The sequence below is a fragment of the Echiichthys vipera genome, assembly GCF_963691815.1.
Source record: "Echiichthys vipera genome assembly, chromosome: 15".
NCBI lineage: Eukaryota > Metazoa > Chordata > Actinopteri > Perciformes > Trachinidae > Echiichthys > Echiichthys vipera.
In genome coordinates, this window is record NC_139840.1 from 21,216,298 (window position 1) to 21,230,416 (window position 14,119).

General features: G+C 41.6%; 1 protein-coding gene across 1 annotated transcript in view; it reads left to right on the top strand.

The window, feature by feature from the left end:
* The first annotated feature begins 2,437 nt into the window (after window positions 1–2,437).
* The window catches only part of LOC310957667 (3',5'-cyclic-AMP phosphodiesterase 4B-like), a 53,838-nt gene continuing 42,156 nt past the window's right edge, over window positions 2,438–14,119 (top strand). Inside the window, exons 1-2 of the mRNA XM_083928341.1 lie at window positions 2,438–2,525; window positions 7,767–7,836. The gene's annotated coding sequence lies outside the window, so the exon portion shown is untranslated. The remainder of the gene's footprint in view (window positions 2,526–7,766; window positions 7,837–14,119) is intronic.

Here is a 14,119-nt window from a genome sequence, read left to right on the forward strand (position 1 = left end):
CAGTTACTTAGGTAAGAAAAGTGTCGAAAGAAACACCCACTGCCCCTTGGCTTACATCTGTGACACTGAGACCATGTGAAACAGAAGTTGTGATGTGTCCCAAAAGCCATAACACGCCACTTTAATGAACCATACCAGTCTGCTGAGTGAGAGAAACCGCTAGAAACTGATAAAGGCGTAGTGCGTTAAAGAAGAAGACATGCTCTATTGATTCCTGGGGAGAAATCTTTTCAGTGTTAACGCTCTAGAATAGAATAGAAAAAAAAGTCTATGTGAGCGAGAGACATTGAACAGAAAAAAATGATTAAAGTAAAGATGAAGAAAGAGAGAGAGAGAGAGCCCAGGGACACCCATTCATCTCTGTTCCAGGACAGCGGTTGCCTGGCAACAGTAAAGGCATCAAGATTATTCTAAAAGACTGCTGAGTCTGGCCTTGAACGCTACGCAAAGTAACACAGTTTAGAGTATTTTCTCGTGTGATACTGTAATTTAGTGCACCCCCTACACTGCACAGAACAGGCAGATAGATTGGTAAAAGCTCTAGAAATGATAATATACATAATTTACAATAATAGCCTACACATTTAGAAGTAATCTACTGTATGTAAAAAATAATTAGTTTAATATTCAACATGTTTTCCCCACAAAACAAAAACTAAAAAGGTCCTGGAAGCACATCTTTTATCTCTTATTGAGAAATTCTGGATCTGACCACGACATATTTAAAAACAATGAGCAAGACCAGTCCGCGTGACTAACGATAAATCACCTCATTTGCGCTTCTTTGGGGTGAGTAGTCTTTCTAATTGCATAGCCTATTGTCACAGCCTTATACTTGTGATCAAAAGCTTGGTTTTCACCGTAAAGGGATTCTGATAATTCTTGTTAGCCCATCTTTTTGAATAAGATTTTATTAGCCTACAACTTGCTGCTGACACACAACGGTTTACTTAAAGGTTGAATATGTAAAATGAGCAGAACACCGCCATCCAGTGTCTCAAGATCGTAGTCGCAACAACAAAAACATTTTTACCACTCGGGTTGCCAGGTTGATCAGACCCGGCCCAGTAGCCTACAGGAGACCTGAGTCTGTTTGAGTCTGTTTGATCCCATCCCCTCCGGAAAATCGCACCATAAAAACAAGTATTAGAGGAGTTTGACTGACAGTTACAGTTTGCCGTTGCAGCTAAGTAAACATGAAAGTAAGCTTACAAATCAAGGAGACACGTAGCTATTTGGGCGTGTGTTTTAATGCTGTTGAACTCCTTTATCTCAGTCCATGGAGTGAAGTGATTGGCCTTTATTGACTCTGGTTTTTGCCTGTCTCCAGTCACTCAAACTAACAAACTCCATTTCACCAAGTGCCAGCCTACAGTAGCTGCACCCATCAACAGACAACCCTGGCAACGCTGCAATGCCCAATGCTACTGGTTGGTAAAATGTAAACACAACGTGACAGAAAGTCATTGTCAAACCCCTAAAAATAAAATAGAACATTAATTCAGACTAAAATGCTATAATTTCATTCTGTACCCCTCAAAACTCCCCATGGACAAAGGCGGATTAATGCACAGGCTGGCCTAGGCTGCAGCCTAGGGGCCCCAGGTGTGCAGGGACCCTGCATTGGCCAAATTTTTTTATTTTATTTACTACACTGGGAAAAAAAACTTGCCTCCTATTGGGGCCCTTAGAAATTAAGTCATTGATTTGATCGATATGGGAAACATTTACCAAATCAGCTGTCATCATGCGGCCGTTGTTGTTAAATGACATGTCACTCACTGTTACTAGACAGTATAGCGACAAAATACTAGAAAGGGAATGTGATAGCAGAGCATAAAAAGAAAAGCAGAACAACTGAAAGAACAACGGGACCAAGATCTACTTAAGAAAATTCCATAATTGACAAGATTTTTCAAGGTTGCGGCCTCTTCTTTTGTTCTAGCTGGGTTTTTTTCTGACGAAGCATGATTAATAATGTGGGGGGGCCCAAACAAAGTATTAGCCTAGGGGCCCATGACCACCTTAATCCGCCACTGCCCATGGGTGTATAATCTTTTTTTTTTTTAAATATAGCTTTGAATGAAGATTCTACATATTCAACCTTTAAGTACTTCAGTAAACACAACTGCTGTTTAAATAGACAATCAATTAAAACACATGATGAAGTCAATAAAAGGCAGAGAGCCGTGGGTGGGGCGGCTGTAGCCCCATTACACTGGTGGAGCAGACACATCCATGGTGAGGGGAATCAATGGGCGCAGGGCCGGCAGAGGAGGGAGGGAGGGAGGGAGCGAGGGGGGGAGGGCGTGCGCGCGGACCGCCATTGGTAACGGAAGGATTTGCGTCGTCGGTGTCAAAGCCAATCGATGCTCTCTCGGGCTCGGGAAGGGGAACGAGCGCGAATGGCACAAACGGAAACCTGTTAAAAAGGGGGGCGCGTGCTCCAGAGGCACGGCAGAGGGACTGGAGACCACGGTGTACCCGAGCTGCATCAGCGCGTGGGACAACGCATCTACTAACCGGTAAGACTACTACATAACCGTACTGTGAGAAGGATCATTTAAATGTGTTCCTCTGTTCATATACATCAGAAAAATGAATAATTATTCAACTTTCTATTTCTTGTATAGACCTCATCGTGCACAGCATAAAACCCGCGCGACATTTCAAAGTTTTGCCATATTTGCACATTGTGCATTTAAAGCTCAAGTTACAGGATAATAAGGGATTTCGTTGTTCCAGGATAAAGAAAAAGATGTTTCACGATGCTCAGGTGGCAGGTTCCCGTCATTTGAGCTGTACAGAAGCTATTTTCGAGGAAACCTGATCGGCAGTGAAATAAACCTGTGAGTTGCACTGAAAAGCTTTGATTCAGTCACATCACGTAGGCTCCTGGTCTGTATGTAGGCTGCGCTCTCCATCCCTCTCAGGACTCGCTACTGTGGGCATCTCTCTTCCTCTCTGCCAGCCGACCTGTTCAGTTTGATTCAGTGTGTGTCTAGTTGGAAACACACATTTCTAAACGGCTGCTCTAGTTTCAGCCTACACACATGTTTGGGGCACTTTCCATGAGGTAACGTTACTGTATGATGGTGGTGATGATGATGATGATGAGGTCAAACAAGGTAAAAGCTGCTCCCACTTAGTGTTTTCTCTCATTACACAGGAAGAGATGTGGTTTATTATAGAGAAGAAAAATAGTTTGAAATGTTATTTGGGACAATTAAGGTGTGGGTGGTGGAGGGGAAAAAAAAGATTAGAGCAAATGGTTTGATGGACACCCTGGGTAAAACCATATTAAAACAACAATGGAGGGGCTGAGAGCAGAGCGGATTAAATAGATAGATTACACCAGTCAGACTTTGTTTTATGCCCCCTCCCTCCCTTTAAGCACATTTGGATATCTGGTAAAAAAAAAACCCAACTCTGCCACATGATTATGATGCCCATCAGCGTTAGGTATATATTTTAGTTATGTATTTATTCAGCATTCACACTCAATTTGTTAGTCATCATTTATTTATATGGGAAAATATAGCCCGATAAAATTTAGATAGACTGCTGGTTTTGGAAACCTTCTCTGATATCCGGCTGTTCAGTCTGACGTAACACCCTTCTAAAATACGATGTCCGGGTCAAAACGCTCTGTTGAAATAAAACAGACACGATGCCGAACAGGGCAACATGGTGGTGTGGTGGTTAGCACTGTCACCTCACAGCGAGAGGGTTCCTGGTTCAAATACCTGCTGGGGCCCTTCTGTGTGGAGTTTGCATGTTCTCCCCGTGTCTGCGTGGGTTTTCTCCAGGTTCTCTGGTTTCCTCCCACAGTTCAAAGACATGCTCGTGTTAGGTTCATTGATGATGATGAATTGCTCGTAGGTGTGAATGGTTGTCTGTCTCTGTTCGTCTCTATGTGCCCTGCGATAAACTGGCGTCCTGTCCTGGGTGTACCCCGCCTCACGCCCAATGTCAGCTGGGATCGGCTCAGCGAAACTCGCCGCTACGCTCCCAGAATGCATTTCACAGTGTCTCATGTAGACAACGGATGGGGAGTGGGTAATGACAGACCCAGTGGACATGTAGCATAACTGAGGCTGGATGGTGGGCTTTGAGGGGCTATAGAGATACTTGTGTAGAGTTTTCTTTATTTTTTTGGAACATGAAAGCATAAACATTGACTGTAAGCAGTTTGATGTTTTTTTTTTACCCCTCTAGGCATGCGCGTTGATCAGGCCTGGGCTGCAGGTTTGGTCTGTAAAAGTGTTTTATATGCCATTACACGATCAATCCTTGTCCATTTAGCAATGAAGCTTGAGTTAAATGAGGTCATCCAAGACGTCCAGAAAATAAATGGCACTATTTATGCCCTTTATTTCACTCTAGAGGAGAAATCGACAACATATTTCAGTTGGAATTTAATGTCTGACTTTAGTGTCTGACTTGTATCAATATAGAGACTCAATAGTGACCTTTTTATAGTCTGTGTAAGAGGGGAGACTGGAGGTGATTGTAACTGTTTTGTATTCATCATCTCTGTGTGGGTGATTGTTTGTTTGTGTTGAACCTTTCAAGCTTAAAGCCTCCACCATTTGCCAATTACATCATTTGGCATTTACCACAGGATCTTTATGTACATTAAGTAAGATAACATTAGGAGAAAACCAAGGTTTTCCACACAGTGACACAAAAGAAGTCACTGCGTGCTGCATAAGGGCATATGCTCTGCCGGATTTCTGCTCAGGTCAAATGAACACACAAAGATGTGTGTACTAAAGTATAAGTCAAGCTGAAATAACTGGGACAGGGACGTGGAGCTCATTATCTTTGGCTTTCATGTTTAAATCTAATATTCACAGGAAGGGCTTGTGAGTGCAGTTGAAACAACTGGGAGCAGAAACTGTAGTTGTGGCATAAACAACCTGTCACATGTTTCAAGTTCAAACTAAATAACTTCTAGTTTTCCTTCTTAAAATGTTCCATGCATCTGCATTAGTGTGCAGAATAATTTTTTGGAGGCCGACCTGGAAATTAGCATCACCTTGTTCCCCCTGACAAAAAGCCAATGGGATTTTTCCATTGGATTTTGTATTATTGCAGAAATAAGCTCTGTGGCGAACAAAAGTTTATTATACTTACACGCTCGGCAAGATAATCTTTTATGCTTTTTGTGTAAATAAAATTGAAGTATAAAGCAATGTTATGCTAAAGAACTACATCACCTTCTCGCTGTGTACAGCCTGATGAAGGTTGTCGTTTCAACTGCCTTTTTTTGAAGATGCTTACAAGCTTTAAAATTGAACAGTGGCGTATTTTCTGACATATTAAATCATATAACAAAACGTCAAAGTCCCTTATGTTTGTGTTAACCACAGACCTTTGACCATTGACTTGGAGATGAGTGATCTGGCAGCGTTAAAAATGCTAACTAATTTCTAGGTTTTAGGACTCATTCCTGCAGAACCACAGCACATTTCATTCTCCAACACTTAATATTCCAACTCGGCTGAACATCTTCTAGACTGTGCACAGCTCTGAGAGATCTTTAAGGTCTTGAGACTGGAGTTATGTTGCGCTAATGGAATTTCTTTTATTGTCTCTCCTTTATTTTTATATATATATGGAATTTCAAAACATGAGAGTATTACTTCTTTTACAAATCATTTTTGTGCCAGTTTAGTATCACACACAAGCTCTTCTTCTTTAGTGATGACATTACACTCATGTTACAGGAGGTGCACTTTGCCTATAAGCCCAGTTCATAGCATTTCTGTAGTGCCCCGGACATGTGGTGTGAACTCAACCGGCCGCTGTCCTTTTATTCTCGGTCTGTGCTGAAACAACAGGGCACATACAACCAGCTTCTTGTCAAAAGGGCTTTGGCTACCAGACTGATGACTCACTTACTGGCTGCTTGGTGGCTTTACTGATGGTGTGGTTTCTATACTGCCTTTTCTTTTGCTGAACACTGATGTTTTGCTTCCAGCTGATTAATACATGCCGTGTCTGTGCTAGGCAGTGAGGTTTGCATACTGGCTGAGTGTTTGTCATTGTGGAAACTGTGGTTTGAATAAGAAAAAAACAGAAACGGCTGATTGAATACAGAAAGCATTGTGTGTGTGAATGTTTCGTGTGCGTATGTGTTTGATGGTAATCTGAACTGTGATTATCATTCATGCAGTTAAAGAACTGTGGCAGTTGTGCTCGATTGCTGATGGGAAGAGGAGTGCAGCAGCAGCTTTTACAATTCTCAGAAATTACTATTATTGATAGATTATAGATTATATCTCCACTGGCCTGGGAACGCCTCAGGATCCCCCAGTTAGAGCTGGTTAATGTGGCCCGGGAAAGGGAAGTTTGGGGTCCCCTGCTAGAGCTGCTGCCCCAGCGACCCGATCCCGGATATGCGGTTGAAGATGAGTGAGTACTATTATTGTAATTTAACTTTAACCTGCACTATTTTATGTCATATACCCTTTTCCCAACAAGATGAGTGCGTTTAAGCTGTTTTTTTAGACTTCTTTCCAACTTTCAGAGCTCTGACACTGGACAAAAAAACATGAGGCACATGGAAACACTAGCAAATACAGTTATTTATTATCTAAGATAATAAAAGCAAGACAAACAAATAAACAGGAGGAATCTGTCAGTGGTGTAGCGAGTGGATAAGGGAATGTGCTTTAGGGGTGTTGTGGTGTGAAAATCAGACAAGAAACCAAAGGGCACAAAGCAAAGGTGGTGAGAGGAAGTCTGCCAATAGGGACTGCCTGCTGCGGCTCTGTCTTATGTGCCATGGATGAGACAGTGCTCAGGTGTGTCTCGTGCTGCTTCTTACTCATTCAATTCTGCAGCCCTGGAGAGAGAGAAACAAACAAGAGGCTATTACACCACCCTCCTAAGGACTGTGTGCTTTTTTTCTAGTGTATCATGTTCAAAGTCATAAACTCTCAGGAAACAGGGTTAGTAAAGCAGCACGGAGGCCAGTGAAAATGTTGTGGCTATTACTTCTTTTTTCATCTGTTACCTACATAGATTGTATCTAAAAAATGGACGTAGCCTCTCTGTCAAGGTCCGTTATCACAAATTGATCAAATCGGGACGCACCGTCTTGTCAGATCTTGACTCCGGCGCATTTCTGCTTACCAAAAAAGGGCATGTATGTGACGTTAGGGGGAGGGCGATACGTCCATCTGGCTGACGTTTACCTCCGAGGTGATGTGAGGCCCCTTACACACATGCACTGCACCTGAAATTAGACGTTACCCTGAGAGAATGCAAATATCTGAATCAGTAGGACCAGACTTCAGGGCTCTGTACAAAGACTGCTTTAATCTCGGAGTGAGCCCATGTGTGAATAGAGACGCTCATTGCCCGGTGTATCTACAGAAAGTGAGCGGACATGTTGATGACGTCCTTATCACGCTGCAGATGCGCCTGAAGATAACAAACCACCAACTGTTAAGAAGGGTGATTTGCATAAAGACGGCAATGAGAAATGTCAAACTGGAGAGACAATGAGATCCAGGAACTTCCAGGGAGGCAACGCCGAAAACATCAAATTCAATGAAACTCATTTATTTATGACCAAATTACAAACCGTCTCGTCGGTGCAGTGTACTCGCATCATGTCCTGCCTCCTGCATGCTCTACCTTGGCGCCACCTCTCTCCTAAACATTTCCAGTAAGCTAGAATGCTTACTGACAGAGAATCTCCTGTTGTTTATTCTTCTTTTGAAATTGTAATCCATACATTGTTTGTCTTTCAGTCTGACAGTCTGCTGACTGGAATTTCCGGCCCATCTTCTCACAACTGACTCGAGGAGAAGAGCTTCAGCTGTGAGTTCACTCTCATATTGTCTGGCTGGGAATATCGCAGGCCTTTTTGCTGACTAAGTAGTGTATGACATTTCTTCATTGGTTTTAAAGCAGAAGTGGTTAGTTTATTTTTTTTCATGCATCATTGAAATGTTTGTTGAAATTTACAGAAAGTCTGCAGTTCAGTATATCGGTCAGTATTAAAGAGAATCCTTTCTAGCATTCGTACCACTTGACCTCTTTCTCTCTGTGCGTGTGTGCGTGCGCGTGTGCGTGCGCGTGTGCGTGCGCGTGTGCGTGCGCGTGTGCGTGTGCGTGTGCGTGTGTGTGTTGGTGTGTGTGTGTGTGTGTGTGTGTGTGTGGCGCACAGGTCAAAGCCGCACACTGATTCATTTCTGTCTCAGCTGTCATGTGGAGGCTTTGCAGACATGTTGACATGGAGGTTGCCAGCTGGTGACTCTCACCAAAGGCCCCCCCTTTGTGCCCAATAAACCTGCACACTCTGCCAGTCCTTCTGTCACCTGCTTACTCACCAAGTCATTTGTAATTCACCCTGAAAGTTTTCATCAGTGTTGCTGGAAAGTTTGGTCTTGTGAATGGATAACTGATGAAGTGCTGACACATACTGTATGTCATTCACAATACCTCAATGGACATCAAATTGGGAGACTTGAATACGATGAGGTAATTAGTGTGTTTGTGGGTGTTTGAATTTGAAAGAATGGCACTCCCTCTTAATTACTGGGCTTTTATGGCAAACGCAATCAAACAGTGATTCATCCAGAGGCACAATTGCCATGTGTCCTCTGGTCCACCAATTATTTCTCTTGTTTTCTCTTTTTCTGAGATGATGATGATGATGATGTGGATACTGTAGTTCTGTCTGCACTAAAAGCTCATGATCAGTCTAGCATTTAGTCACCTCTTTCATCTCATTATAAGAAATGAAAAATTATATTATCTGAGCAAAGCTGAATATGACAAAAGGAGTATATCGTGGTTAGCCGTAGTAGACCGCTATGGGTGTTGACTTTTTTCTTTGCTCTTTTGTAAACTTTATTGAAACACATTTACCTCACTACTTCTGGTCCGTCCCCTATATGTTTCCCTCTTAAATACATACACAAACACACACACACGTTCCTATTACACTTCTGCCCTTACTACAAGCCTGACTCAGAAGTTAACAGATTAGTTTAGTTTATTTGTTTCAGGGACCATGTACAAAATTATTTGGTTACACAGTGATAAAGATGATTTGTACCAGATTCTAGCTTAAAGCTAATAACCATCTGCAGTCCCTGGGCAGGTAAAAGCAATAGGAGTCTCAATTTAAAAATAAGAATGAAGTAACGTTTATTGAACTCAAAGAAGGTGTCTCCAGCAACTCAGAGCGGCCTGTGGACGCCTGTCTGTAAATAATGCCACAAAAAGACTGTGAAGACTTCAGTGAACGCAGCAGTCTGCAACGACCTAAAAAAAAACCGGCCGATAATATCAAAACGACAAAATATTTTATCAGATGTGCCTTTCGTTTAGATGCCGCCGGAGTTTTGGGGGCTTAAAAAATGAAAAAAAATTGAAACCACCCTCCAGAGTGGTCATTTTTGCGTTTTCCTTTTTTCGACCGTCTCCATCTAAACGGGGCCTTGGTCTTCAGAATTCTGGTCTTAATCAACCAAAATGTTCTCAGATGGAGGTCCCTGAAGCAAAGCCTTATCTAATGTGTGTCAAATTCCTTGACAATGTCCTTGTCCCACTGTAGTAGAGGACGTTACGTATCACTGCATCTCTTGGTAACCTTCATTTAAGGCAAGTTTCCCAAAATTTGACTTAATTTATTATATATATATATATATATATATATATATATATATATATATATATATATATATATATATATATTTGTAAGATAACAGAGTTAGAAATAAACCTGCTTCTAATGTTTTTTGTACTAACAGATTGAAAATTGAGCGACTGTCTCATGATTTGCCTCAGGATGATATTTGCAACATGACAAACATATGTTGTGACAGCAGAACCATCCTAAAATTGACATGTAGCCCATTTGGAAACAGTCGGGCCTTTCCACTCCCCCACTGTCTCTCTCACTTTATGTCTGTACAGTGGGTCAGTGGGTTCCCTGCATGTGGCCTCCACACTGACGTCATCTTTCAGCTGCCACAAATTGGTGTGTTGTTTCTCTCCCCCCTCGACAAACTCCTCTCAGCCTTCACTCGTCTCAAAAGTTCCTTTCTGCTGGGATCGGCCTCCCGGCGCTCAATGCAAACACAAACAGTTTCCATTGTGGCTGTTTTTGATTTTTCACTGACAAGTATTCCAAGTTGAGAAGGGTTGATTGCCGTTTTGTTTTTCAGTCATGAGCTGAAATGGCTTTGGGGTGAGTGTTAAAAATATTATTATAACGGTGTTTGATCGCTGTCAACTTAAATTTCATGACGTTTGCATTGTGAGAGTTCAATGACCATTGACAATTTTGCTTTACGTTAACACTTTATTTTAATCAAGGAAATTAATTTGCAACTACTTTGATAATTAATAATTTAATCAATGAATCGAGGAAATGTCTCTTGAATGCAAACGAGCTCTGGTGAACTCATATTTGCATGTTTGTAATTTATAACGTTGTCCCTCTCTGTTGCTCGAATGTATTTATTATTCTATGGTTATTATTGCAAGTCTGACACCTGCATGAAGTGCATCAACTGCTGCGTGTGTAGTTCATGCCCACACAAACAGTGTGGGAAGGAGGGATAAGATTAGAAAATAACTTATTGCAGCCTAAATGTGGATTGGTATCAAGTCGATTAGTTCTTTGAGGAATTTCTTTAGGAAAAAAAAGTGAAAATCTTCTGTTTTCTTTCCTCCTCTGTGACATAATATCTTTGAGATGTGGACAAAACAAGATATTTGAGGAAGTCATCTTGGGCTTTGGGAAAAATTTACTTTTTCCACCGTTTTCTGACATTTTATAGACCGAATTACTAATTGATAAAATTCCCGTAAGATTAATGAATTAGTTGCAGCCCTACTATGGTGTGTGGGTTACAGCACATTAAGAGCATGGATCAGTGTCAGAGATGGACTTGGAGACTTTTAACACAAAGTGTCTGTAAGTACAAAAAAGACTAGCAAACACCGAGTGAATACAGCAGTGGTTTTGTTGTTATACAAGTGATTCTGTGAATGTTGCTTATAAATAATGTTTGTTTATTATAATAATATCATGATTTATCCATGTAAATATTCCAGGAATAAGAAAATGACGGTGTCGAAAAGACTGTTCATCTCCTTGGGTCACACACTTTTCATTAAAATCAAATTTACTTGATATTCCAGTTCCATCCATAGCTGCAGTCTGTAATATATGTAAAATAGTCCGGAATGAATGAAGTACTTGTTGAGACTGTAATCAAAAGTGGAGTTGTGAGTTTGAAGACTTTGTGCTTCAGGCACTCTGGAGGCCAGAAGAGATGATGTCTATCTAATTCTGCTTTTTCTTCTATTGGCTCTGAGAGATCATCAGCGGGGGGGTTCTGAACCTTCAGCTAAACTTCTGAAAGACAACTAAATGATAAGATGTTAAGATGCATTGGCATTGCAACGTGCTTTCAGTTGTAGCGGTGCAGTATAGACGCAATATGAGAAACAATACTGCAGTTCAACACTGAAGTCTTGTCTTGTATAAAGTGCGATGTTCGTTTTGGCCTCAGTTTGCTGTATTTCAGTCCTTTCAGTGAAAACCACAGCTTTTTTTTTAAAAATGTCAGACGGAGAAACGGTTATAACTTGGATGTATTTATGTGGTAATAAAACAGGATTGCACAATCTCTTTTGATATGATTTCTAAAGTTTACGTCTGTCAGAAACTAAACCCAAGGCTGTTTTTGAGAGGATTTGACTTTCGAGAAGAGGCAATGTTTTCAAAGTGTATCAAGGACACTGAACTTACAGTAGGTGACTGAAAAGCGATTTTGAAATTGGTATAGATGAATCATGCCATCGTCCGTGCCATCAGTCGATATCCGTGTTTAAATTGCAGTGAGGTTTGAATAAAGCGGGTGTGGTGATTTGATTAGTGAATGTGGGCAGGCCAAACAGACAAACAGGACCTGGTGCAGTTGTCAAGAGCTGCCGTGTCTTGTGACCAGTCCTTCTTACTTCTCCATTTAGCACTCACAATTTGACAAGTGAGTATTCGAAGGCTGTCACAGAATACAAGTCTGTTTTTTTTCACTGAAAGGATCTGGACTGGGTAAGTGAAGTCAGTTTATAAGTACCTAATTTAATAAGAACGTAGTACTGTAAGTTCTTTTCATTCTTGCTCTTAATAGTAAATCTAACAAGTGACCTCTGTAAAGTTGATCTATCAAGGTTGTGGCACACATGGCTTTGAAAGCTCTCATTATTGGATTAGAGAGTAAAGGGACGTAACATTAACGCAGTTCCACACATGATTTCTTGAGCCTCCTTTGTTTTGGCGCCACAAAAGCTACCTTTGTGTGGGTGTCCGGTGATTTTAAAATGTATGACAACTACTGACTCTCCCGCCACAGCAGTCCATTGTGCGTGGACGATGTGTGACATAGACGGACTGAATGGCCAGAATTTCACACTGCTGCGGGGAATTGCAGCCCTGCTGACCTCTGTTGTAAGATGTCAGACAAGAGTGCAAACATTTGTTGTCATGATAGCATCATGAACTGCCCATTTACATGCTGTCAGAGCATTAAGATTGGACGATAAGCGCCATATACGTGTAACAGATATCCTCAATATCCATTTATCCATCCATGTGCTATACACACTTATTATTCAGGGTCAGTGGGGATAACAGTGGTGGGGGGCTGATGTCTTTCAGCATACACACTTCACTTGTCTGACACATCCTCAAGCCCATTCACAATTTCTCAGAGCCCAAAGGAGGTATGTTTTTAAATAGCTTGTATTGTCCAGCAGTTCAAAACAAACAGTTTACACTGATGGACAATGTAAAATACTCATATTTTTTTATAAACTATTTTACCAAAAGCAACTGTTTTTGGTAAAATAGTTTATTTGTTTAACAAGGAGTTTAGATACGTGATACAAACATGCATGGGAGGAAAAGGACTGGGGGGGGGGGGGGGGGGGGTTGTTCAGCTCTAAAAATAAGAGCTACAAATAAGATTTCCTAAAAGAGACCAAAAAATGGAAATAAAACCTCACTACCTGGCGTTATTATTATGGCTTGGATTTATATAGCGCCTTTCTCAGCGCTCAAGGGCGCTCTACAGAGTTCAGGTTCCATTAATTTACACAGACATACATGGTGGTGGTAAATTACGTAGTAGTCACAGCTAATCAGCGCCTACGGCCCCTCCGGCCGCCTCCTCAAACAGCAGTCACATGAGGCAATGGGTGAAGTGTCCTGCCCAAGGACACAGCAACGACCGTGACACAAGTAGGGCAGGGATCGAACCGCCGACCCTTCCGACATTGGTCGACTCGCTCTACCAACTGAGCCACTGTTGATTAATGAAAACCAAAAAAGTGTACCCCAGCACCTAGCATCTCCTGAGAGTTTGTGAGATGTAACCAGTCTTTGAATCTTAACTTGGCCCACTCCCCAGGAAGCTTACAAGTACCTCAATTCTGAATCCACAGTTTACACAGAAAATAACATTTACTAACTTTAAATGGAGAGAGCTGCTGCGACCTCGACCCGACCACGGATAAGCGGTTGAAGATGAGTGATGAGCGAGATGAGTAACTTTGAACAACAATAAAGGGAGAAACATTTGGCGAAAGCAAAGCACAATTTTTTTTTTCAAGAATTCAGGGCAACAAACAATGAGCAATTGAAATCCAAATGGTCATTTTGAAGCTGAAGTATTCCTTAAAGCACAATTATCCCCGGTGTTCTCTTCAAAATCCAAGTCCAAATCCTTTCAATCTGCATCTCGAGTGCTGCCTCATGACTGTGCATTCTGTCGCCCCCTTCACATCAACAATCAATTTATTTGTAGAGGTACAGGCAGCCGCCATGGGGATGACCTATTTCTGGGGTTACACAGAGGTTACTTGAAGCTTGTTGTTGAAGTGGAGCAGAGCACTTTCAATTCAGTGCCTCCCCCCCCTTAAAAGATCTTCTTTTGATTTGAGTGCTTTCTTGGGGTTTCGGTTTAAATGCTCTTGTGGCTCATCCCTTCACAGAGCCCTGAACTTTTCACCGAAGAGCGAGAAAAGACTTGTAACATTCAATTTCATTTCTTCTGACCGGCTTAAGCTTTGTGTTTCTTAG